Below are 11,485 nucleotides of genomic sequence, written 5' to 3'. Positions count from 1 at the left end.
GAAACTCAACAACGAAAAATCAAACAACCCAATTGAAAAATGGACAGAGGACCTGAAGAGACATTTCTCCAAAGAGGATATACAAATGGCAAATAGACATATGAAAAAATGCTCAACATCGCTAATCATCAGAGAAATGCAAATGAAAACCACAATGAGATATCACCTCACCCCAGTCAGAATGGCTTTCATCAACAAAACAAATAGTAACAAGTGTTGGAGAGGCTGTGGAGAAAAAGGAACTCTCATACACTGTTGGTGGGAATGCAGACTGGTGCAGCTGCTATGGAAGGCAGTGTGGAGGTTCCTCAAGAAATTACGAATAGAATTACCATATGACCCAGCAATCGCTCTCCTGGGTATCTACCCCAAAAATATAAAAGCATTTCTCTATAGAGACACGTGTACGCCAATGTTCATTGCAGCTTTGTTTACAGTGGCCAAGACATGGAAACAACCAAAATGTCCTTCTATAGATGAATGGATAAAGAAGTTGTGGTACATATACACAATGGAATACTATTCGGCGTTAAGGCAAGATGATATAGGAGCATTTGTGACAACATGGATGGATCTCGAGAGAATAATGCTAAGTGAAATAAGTCAGACAGAAAAAGCAGAGAACCCTATGATTTCACTGATATGTGGTATATAAACCAAAAAGAACAAGGCAAACAAATGAGAAACAAAAACTCATAGACACAGACAATAATTTAGTGGTTACCAGAGGGTAAGGGGTTGGGAGTGGGTGAAGAGGGTAAAGGGGATCAAATATATGGTGGTGGAAGGAGAACTGACTCTGGGTGGTGAACACACAATGGGATTTATAGACGATGTAATACAGAATTGTACACCTGAAATCTATGTAAATTTACTAACAATTGTCACCCCAATAAAATTAATTAAAAAAAAATTACAAATAGAATTACCATATGACCCAGCAATCCCTCTCCTGGGTATCTACCCAAAAAATCTGAAAACGTTTATACATAAAGACACATGCTCCAATGTTCCTTGCAGCTTTATTTACGGTGGCCATGAAATGGAAACAACCAAAATGTCCTTCGATAGATGAATGGATAAAGAAGTTGTGGTATATATACATAATGGAATACTATTCAGCAGTAAGAAAAGATGAGATAGGAACATTTGTGACAACATGGATGGATCTTGAGAGTATGATGCTAAGCGAAATAAGTCAGACAGAAAAAGCAGAGAACCATATGGTTTCACTGATATGTGGTATATAACCAAAAACAACAAGAGAATAATACAAACAAATGAGAAACAAAAACTCATAGACACAGACAATAGTTTAGTGGTTACCAGAGGGTAAGAGGTGTGGGGGATGGAGATGAGGGTAAGGGGGATCAAATATATGGTGATGGAAGGAGAACTGATTCTGGGTGGTGAACACAGAATGGTATTTATAGATGATGTATACTGAATTGTACACTTGAAATCTATGTAATTTTACTAACAATTGTCACCCCAATACATTAAAAAAATAAGTTAGTTCTTCAAAAACAATTAACAAAATTTTCAAATCTTTATTTCGATTGAGTGAGAAAAATAAAGTTAATATTCAAATTACTAAAACTAGAAATAAACATCGGGGACATACTACTGATTTTACAGAAATAAAAGGTTTAAGAGAGAATTATGAATAGTTAGTTATACATCAACAAGTTAAGTAACCTAGATGAATCAGACTAATTCCTTGAAACATACAACTTACCAAGATAGATGCATGAAAAAATAGAAAATCACAATAGGCCTATAATTAGTAAGAAAATTTAATTGGTAATAAAAAACCTGCCAAAAACGTCCAGGGCCAGATGGTTTCACTGGTGAGTTATACAACACATTTAAAGAAGAATTACCAACAATCCTTCTCAAACTCTTCCAAAACAATGAAGAGGAAAAATGCTTCCTAACTCATTGGAGGTCAGCATTACACAGATATGAATTCCAGCCAAAGATAGTACAAGAAAAAAGAAAAAAAACTAACAGCACTTAAGATCATTGATTTAAAAGTTCTCAACAAAATATTAGCAAACCAAATTCAGGAGCATATTAAAATGATAATACGGAGACGTCATTAAAATGGCGGCATGAGGTGAGCCTCTGTAAAGTTCCCCTGGAATTTACAACTAATCAGACAACAATAACTCCAAAAGACTCCCTGCATAGCAGACAGGAAAGATGAACAGACCCACTACTGACTTCACCTACAGGTCGGAGAATCACGCAATCGGGGAAGGAGGGAAGGGAGAAGTACGAAGACGAAGACGGAGACGCGCGGGAGCAGGACGCTGACCTAGTTCAGTGCTCCGAGCTCACTGCATCCAGGAACTACCGCAGCTGCAGGAGAGGGAAGAACTCGGACTGCTAAGGCTCCGCTTATGGCCCACAAAGCTGAGGGGGCAGCACATAACACGGCTGAACCCAACCCTCATGGCAGAGACCTCAGAGAAATGACTGAGGGAAGAAGGCTGAAATCGGTAATTTAAGCCCTCACTGCTGAGCAGAGAACAGAAGCCTTGGACACAGACTATCCATCCACTCCTTACCCTCCCAGAGCTCACCCCACCCCCAACTACCCGGTGCTAGAAACGATAAAGTAGCAGTGTCAGATCAAAAGAACAGGACATTTGCTGTTCTGAGAACTGTGGACCGCAAACACTTATTCACAGCCCAACTAGTTCGGGCAAAGGGGAGGGAGCTGTGGAAGCAGGACCGACTATGGTGGTGGTCGCCGCCATTGCTCTGGGCCACCTCTCACAACTCATCCTGCCCCTGGCCCCCTGGCCCCACCTATATGGGCAGATCGCTGCAGGAGTAAATAGAACTGCTGAAACATACGGGCTCTGATTCGGTTGCAGAAAGAGCTTTGAAACTTCAAAAGCTCTCCGCATCCCCACAGAGACGTAGCGCCCAATGACCCAAGTGAACTGTTAACAGAGGAGAGGCCGGTCTCCCAGGAAATCCCCCCATTGTATGAGAAGCTGGAATAGCGCACAGAAAACATAGCACTACTTTGTCAGAGAGAAAAAAAAGGCTGCAGTCGGAGAGAAAATACAATATTCTGCCAACAAGTATTGGAAAACAAAAGAAAGACCTCTTTCTATCAACCTGTTGCAGAAGCCACTCCTGTAGATGTCCAGGAAGAGAAATAATAAATCAATAATTGCCATGAATAACCAAGGCAACAAGACAGCTCAGAAAGAAAGTGAAAAGTCTCCAGAAAAGGAACTTAAAAGTATTGAAATATGTGAATTAAATGACAGAGAATTCAAGATTGCAGTTCTGAAAAACTTCAACAAAATGCAAGAAAACAGAGAAATGCAATTTAATGAACTCAGAAACGCAATCAAATAACAACATGAGCATTTTACGAAACAGACTGAAACTTTAAAAAGGAACCAAATTGATTTTCTGGAGATTAAGAACTCAATAGAAGACATTAAGAATGAAATAACCAGCTTAGGTAGTAGAGTTGACCATATGGAGGAAAGAATCAGTGATATCGAAGATAGAAACCTAGCAATAACACAGATGGAAGAAGAAAGAGACTTGAGACTTAAAAGAAATGAAAGAACACTACAAGAACTTTCTGACTCTATCAGAAAGAGCAATATAAGAATAATGGGCATACCAGAAGAAGAAGAAAGAGAGAAAGGAACAGAGGATATTTTCAAAAAAAATGTTAATGAGAACGTCCCAAATTTGTGGACAGAACTGGATCCTCGAATACAAGAAGCAAATAGAACAACTAATTACCTCAATCCCAACAGGCCTTCTCCAAGGCACATTGTATTCAAGCTGTCTAAAATTAACACTAAAGAAAGAATCCTCAAGGCAGCCAGGGAAAAGAAGACAGTAACCTACAAAGGAAAGCCCATTAGATTATCATCAGATTTTTCAGCAGAAACTCTACAAGCCAGGAGGGAGTGGAACCAAATATTCAAACTATTGAAAGAGAGAAATAATGAGCCAAGAATAATATATCCAGCAAAGATATCCTTTAGATATAAAGCAGGAATAAAGACCTTTCCAGACATACAGACGCTGAGGGAATTTTCTAATACATGACCTGCACTACAAGAAACACTAAAGGAGGCTATTCGACCACCATCAACAGGGACAATTTGTGGCAACCAAAACATAAAAACGGGGAGAGGAAAGGCCTGAACCAGAATATGGGAATGGAGAAAGTAAGCGTGCTGAAGAAAATGGTATACTCTAAATATCAAACTTTCTTTTACATAATCTTAAGGGTAACCACTTAAAAAAAATCCAGAACTGAAATATATACTGTAATAAAAGAAGAAACAGAGGGAAACATAGAATACCACCACACAGAAATAATAGACAACAACAAAAAGGCAAAGAAACAATGGAGACACAGCCTTACCAGAAAACTAAAGACAGAATGACAGGAAATCCTCACGTATCAATAATCACCCTAAATGTAAATGGACTGAACTCACCAATAAAAAGGCACAGAGTAGCAGATTGGATGAAAAACCTAAACCTAACCATATGCTGTCTCCAAGAGACACATCTCAGCTACAAGGACAAGCATAGACTCGAAGTGAAAGGGTAGAAATTGACACTCCAAGCAAATGGTACCCAGAGAAAATCAGGTGTAGCCATAATGAATCAGATGAAACAGACTTCAGGATGAAAAAGATAAGAAGAGACAAAGATGGACATTTCATAATGGTAAAGGGGACTATACAACAAGAAGACATAAAAGTCATCAATATTTATGGCCCCAATCAGGGAGCACCAAAATATACCCAGGAACTACTAACAGAACTAAAGGGAGAAATTGACCAAAACACAATTATACTAGGAGACTTAAATGCATCATTGACAGCTATGGATAGATCATCCAAACAGAAAATAAATAACGAAATAGCAGCCCTAAATGACACTTTAGATGAAATGGACATAATTGACATATATAGAGCACTTCATCCTAAACATCAGACTATACATTCTTTTCGAGTGTACATGGACCATTCTCAAGGATACACCATATATTGGGACATAAAATCAGCCTCAGCAAATTTAAGAAGATTGAAATCATACCAAGCATATCCTCTGATCACAAGGCTTTGAAATTGGATATCAATTGCGAAAAGAAAGCAAGTAAAAAACACAAATACATGGAGATTAAACAACATACTTTTAAAGATCGACTGGGTCAAAGAAGAAATTAGAGGAGAGATCAAAAGATACATAGAAACTAATGACAATGAAAATACATCCTACCAAAATATTTGGGATGCAGTGAAAGCAGTTTTAAGAGGGAAATTTATATCATTACAGGCCTATCTCAAGAAACAAGAAAAATCCCAAATAAATAACTTCATTTTACACCTTAAAGAACTAGAAAAAGAAGAACAAGTGAAACCCAAGGTCAGCAGAAGAAAGGAAATAACAAAAATCAGAGCAGAGCTCAATGAAATAGAGAACAAAAAGACAATAGAAAAAATTAATGTGAAAAAGAGCTAGTTCTTTGAAAAAATTAATGAAATCGATAAACCTTGGCTAGACTCACTGAGATAAAAAGAGAGAAGACACTAATTAACAAAATCAGAAATGAAAAAGAGGAAGTTAACACAGACACCACAGAAATACAAAGGATCATCCAAGAATAATATGAAGGACTATATGCCACCAAATTCAATAACCTAGAAGAAATGGACAAGTTCTTAGAAACATATAGCCTCCAAGGCTGAACCATGAAGAACAGGAAAATGTAAACAGACCGATCACTAGTAACGAAATTGAATCAGTCATCCAAAACCTTCCCAAAAGCAAAAGTCTGGGACCAGATGGCTTCACTAGTGAATTCTACCAAACCTTCAAACAGGATCTACTACCAATCATGCTCAAACTCTTCCAAAAAATTGAAGAAGAGTCAGTACTCCGTAACTCATTTTATGAGGTGAACAGTACCCTGATACCAAAACCTGGTAAGGACTACACAAAAAAAGAAAACTACAGACCTATATCTCTGATGAATACTGATGCAAAAATCCTAAACAAAATTTTAGCAAATCGAATACAACAATGCATTAAAAAAATTATTCATCATGACCAAGTGGGGTTCATCCCTGGAGCACAAGGATGGTTCAACATCCACAAATCCATCAATGTGATACAGTACATAAACAAAACACAGGACAAAAATTATATGATTATATTAATTGATGCTAAAAAGCATTTGACAAGATACATCCATTTATGATTAAAAGACTTAATAAAATAGGTATAGAAGGAAAATACCTCAACATAATAAAGGCCATATATGACAAGCCCTCAACTAATCTCATTATTAATGGTGAAAAACTGAGGCCCTTTGCTCTATGTTCAGGAACACAACAGGGCTGTTTTGTACCACCTCTGCTTTTCAACATCGTGTTGGAAGTCCTTGCCAGAGCCATCAGGCAAGAGAAAGAAATAAAAGGCATCCAATTCGGGAATGAAGAAGTTAAAATATCACTCTTTGCAGATGACATGATGCTATATATAGAAAACCCTAAAGACTCCACCAAAAAGCTGTTAGAAACAATCAACGAATACAGTATAGTTGCTGGCTACAAAATCAACGTACAAAAGTCCATCGCATTCATATATACTAACAATGAAATCTCAGAAAAAGAAATACAAAAAACAATTCCCTTTGCAATTGTAGCAAAAATAATTACATACCTAGAAATCAACTTAACCAAGATGTGAAGGATTTATATGCTGAAAACTATAAGACATTTTTGAAAGACATTGAAGAAGACACAAAGAAATGGAAAGACATTCCATGCTCACGGATTGGAAGAATCAACATAGTTCAAACGGCCATATTACCCAAAGCAATATACAGATTTAATGCAATCCCCATCAAAATCCCAACAGCATTTTTTAAAGGACTAGAACAAAAAATCATCAGATTTGTTTGGAACCACAAAAGACCCCGAATAGCCAAAGCAATCTTAAGAGAAAAGAACAATACTGGAGGTATCACACTGCCTGACTTTAGCTTGTACTACAGGGCTATAATAATCAAAACAGCATGATATTGGCAGAAAAACAGACACATAGACCAATGGAATAGAATTGAGAACCCAGAAATAAAATCACATAAATATGGACAGATAATTTTGACAAAGAAGCAAAAATCATACAATAGAGGAAAGACAGCTGGGAGAATTGGATAGCCATGTGCAAAAACTGAAACTGGACTTCTATCTGTCACATATACCAAAATTAATTCAAAATGGATCAAAGACTTAAGCATGAGACCTGACACAATAAACTGCATAGAAGAAAACATAGGTACTAAACTTGTGGACCTTGGGTTCAAAGAGCATTTTATGAATTTGACTCCAAAGGCAATTGAAGGAAAAGCTAAAATAAACAAATGGGACTATATGAAACTTAAAAGTTTCTGCACAGCAAAAGAAACCATCGACAAAACAAAGCGGCAACTGACTGAATGGGAGAAGATTTTTGCAAACAGTTCCTCCGATAAGGGTCTAATCCATAATATACAAGGAACTCATGAAACTCAACAACAAAAAACAAACAACCGAATTGAAAAATTGGCAGAGGACCTGAAGAGACATTTCTCCAAAGAGGACTTACAAATGGCAAATAGACTTATGAAAAAATGGTCAACATCACTAATCATCAGAGAAATGCAAATAAAAACACAATGAGGTATCACCTCACCCTAGTCAGAATGACTGTCATCAACAAGACAAATAGTAACAAGTGTTGGAGAGTCTGTGGAGAAAAAGGAACCCTCATACACTGTTGGTGGGAATGCGGACTGGTGCAGCCACTATTGAAGGAAGTGTGGAGTTTCCTCAAAAAATTACAAATAGAATTACCATATGACCCAGCAATCCCTCTCCTGGGTATCTACCCAAAGAATTTGAAATCATTTATACATAAAGACATGTGTGCTCCAATGTTCATTGCAGCTTTGTTTACGGTGGCCAAGACATGGAAACAGCCAAAATGTCCTTCGATAAATGAATGGATAAAGAAGTTGTGGAATATACACACAATGGAATACTATTCGGCGTTAAGGAAAGATGATATAGGAACATTTGTGACAACATGGATGGATCTTGAGAGTATCATGCTAAGCAAAACAAGTCAGACAGAAAAGCAAAGAACCCTATGATTTCACTGATACGTGGTATATAAACCAAAACAACAAAAGAACAAGACTTACAAATGAGAAAAAAAAATTCATAAACACAGACAATAGTTTAGTGGTTACCAGAGGGTATAGGGGGTGGGGGTTGGAAGATGAGGGTAAGGGGGATCAAATATATGGTGATGGAAGGAGAACTGACTCTGGGTGGTGAACACACAATGGGATTTATAGATGATGTAATACAGAATTGTACACCTGAAATTATGTAATTTCATTAACAATTGTCACCCCAATAAATTTAAAAAAATGATTATACACTATGATCAAGTGGATTTCATTCCAAGAATGCAAGTATAGTTTACCATATAAAAAATCATGTGATATAGTACACCACATTAATAGAATAAAAGAAAGAAACTACATGATCACTGCAGGAAGCAGGAAAAGCATTTGACAAAATTCAACACTTTTCATGGAAAAAACACACTAAATAAAATAGTAATAGAAATTTTCTTCAACATGATAAATGCCATATATGAATATCCCATATTTAAATATCTGTCTAGCAGGTAACACCATACTAATGCCTGAAAGCTTTTCCTTAAGATCAGGAATAAGACAAGATGTCCACTTTCAGCATTTCTATTCAACATAATATTCAAAGTTCTAGCCAGAGTAATGAGGGAAGAAAAAGGAATAAAAGGTATCCAGATGGACAGGAAAAAGTAAAATTATCTCTGTTCAAAGATGACATAATCTTATATGTATAACCTCCCAAAAAATAAATAGTCCACAAATAAACCCTGTTAGAACCAATAAATGAATTCAGCAAAGTAGCAAAATGCAAAATCAACATACAAAAATCAGTTGCATTTCTACCAATGAATAATTCAAAAAAGGAAATTAAGAACTTCATTTACAGTAGTATCAAAAAGAATAAAATATATAGGAAAACATTTAACCAAGAAGACATACACTAAAAACTATAAAACACTGCTGAAATAAATTAAGAAAGACATCAATCAATGGAAAGACATCCTTTTATGTAAGACTTACTATCGTTAAGATGACAATACTACCCAAAGCAATAATCTACAGATTATTGCAAGCCCTAACAAAATCCCAATGGTGGGGAGGTTTTTGCACAAATAAAATAATGCACCCTAAAATTCTTATTGAATCTCAAGCAACCCCAATTAGTCAAAATAATCTTTAAAAAGAACAAAGTTGGAGAACTCACACTTTCCCATTTTAAAACTCATCTTACATTTACACTAATCAAAACATTGTGGTCCTGGCATAAGAACAGAAATATAGACCAATGGAATAGAATAGAGAGCCCAGGAATAAACTATCACATGTATGGTGAATTGATTTTCAGCAAGGGTGCTAAGACCATTTAATGGAGAAAGGACAGTTTTTTCAACAAATTACGGTAGGCAAACTGGATACCTACATGCAAAACAATGAAGTTGGACCATTAGCAAACACCATGGAAAAAATATTAACTCAAAATGAATCAACAACATAAACCTAAAAGCTAAACCAATAAAACCCTTATAAGTAAACAGGGGAAAAGTTTTATGACATTGGATTTGGCAATGATCTCTTGGATTAACACCAGGAGCACAGGCAACAACAACAACAACAACAACAACAACAACAACAACAACAACAAATAAACTGGACTACATCAAAATTTAAAACTTCTGTGCATCAAAGGACACTATCAAGACAGTGGAAAAGACACGCTACAAAAATGGGAGAAAATATTTGCAAATAATATATCTGATAAGGAATTAATACCGAGAATACATTTTTTAAAACTCCTACAACTCAATAAAAAGACAAACAACTCAATTAAAAAATGGACCAAGATACAATGCTGAGTTGCCGCTGCTGCCCAGACTCAGACTGCATGCCAGCACTCCCAGCCAACAACTCTGCCACCATGGAGAACATGAATGAGTACAACAACATAGAAGAATTCACAGAGGGATCCAAATCAACACAAGCAAGAATCAGCAGGATGATAGTAAAATATTTATTGGAGGCTTGAGCTGGGACACAAGCAAGAAAGATCTGACTGAATATTTGTCTCAATATGGGGGAGTTGTAGACTGCACAATTAAAACAGATCCAGCCACCAGAAGATCAAGAGGGTTTGGATTTGTGTTTTTTAAAGATGTTACTAGTGTTGATAAAGTTTTGGAACTGAAGACACACAAACTGGATGGCAAATAGATAGACTCCAAAAGGGCCAAAACTTTAGAAGGAACAGAACCTCCCAAAAAGGTTTTTGTGGGTAGATTGAACCTAGATACTTCTGAAGAACAAATTAAAGAATATTTTGGAGCCTTTGGAGAGATTGAAAATATTGAACTTCCTTTGGATACAAAACAAATGAAAGAAGATTTTGTTTTATCATGTATACAGATCAAGAGCCAGTAAAGAAATTATTAGAAAGGAGATATCAAATCCGTTCTGAGAAGTGTGAAATCAAAGTTGCACAAACCAAAGAGGTATATAGGCAGCATCAGCAACAGCAAAAAGGAGGGAGATGTGCTGCAGCTGGTGGACGAGGTGGTATTAGGGGTCATGGCCAAGGTCAGAGCCAAAACTGGAACCATGGGTTTAATAACTATTATGATCAAGGATATGGAAATTACAATAGTGCCTATGGTGGTGATCAAAACTATAGTGACTATGGTGGCTATGATTATATTGGGTGTAACTATGGGAACTATGGATATGGACAGGGATATGCAGACTACAGTGGCCAACAGAGCACCTACAGCAAGGCACCTCCAGGGGGTAGCAATCATTAAAACAATTATCAGCCATACTAAAGGAGGACATTGGGGAGAAAAACAGGAGGAGATTGCTAAAGTAACCCATCTTGCAGGATGATGTTGAAGATTGGTCTTCTGTTGATCTAACATGATTATTTTGTAAAAGACTTTCTAGTATACAAGACACAACTGTGTCCAATTATAAGTAGTCATCACTTTTCTTTGTTTTCACTTTGTCTTTTGCTATCTGTGTTATGACTTAATGTGGATTTGTGTTTATATAACTTTTATTTGTATGCTTTCATGTTAAACCTCAAATAAATGCTTCCTTATGTGAAAAAAAATGAGCAAAGGACTTGAATAGACATTTTACCAAAAAAGATATACAAATGGCCAATAAACATATAAAAAGGTGATCAACATAACTAGCTACCAGGGAAATGCAAATCAAAACCATGAGTCACCGTTTTACACCCATTACAATGGCTATTATCAAAGAAAGAAAGAGAAAGGA

The 11,485-nt window shown here is 36.5% G+C and overlaps 1 pseudogene across 1 annotated transcript; it reads left to right on the top strand.

Annotated features, from left to right (window-relative positions):
• The first annotated feature begins 10,130 nt into the window (after positions 1–10,130).
• Positions 10,131–11,028, top strand: LOC308491153 (heterogeneous nuclear ribonucleoprotein D-like; annotated as a pseudogene). The gene has a single exon. The product of its transcript is annotated as a heterogeneous nuclear ribonucleoprotein D-like (transcript).
• The last annotated feature ends 457 nt before the right edge of the window (positions 11,029–11,485 follow it).

The sequence above is a fragment of the Rhinolophus hipposideros genome (genome assembly GCF_964194185.1).
Source record: "Rhinolophus hipposideros genome assembly, chromosome: 22".
Lineage (NCBI taxonomy): Eukaryota > Metazoa > Chordata > Mammalia > Chiroptera > Rhinolophidae > Rhinolophus > Rhinolophus hipposideros.
Note: the sequence above shows the minus strand (reverse complement) of the source record. Positions and strands in the feature narration are given on the sequence as shown.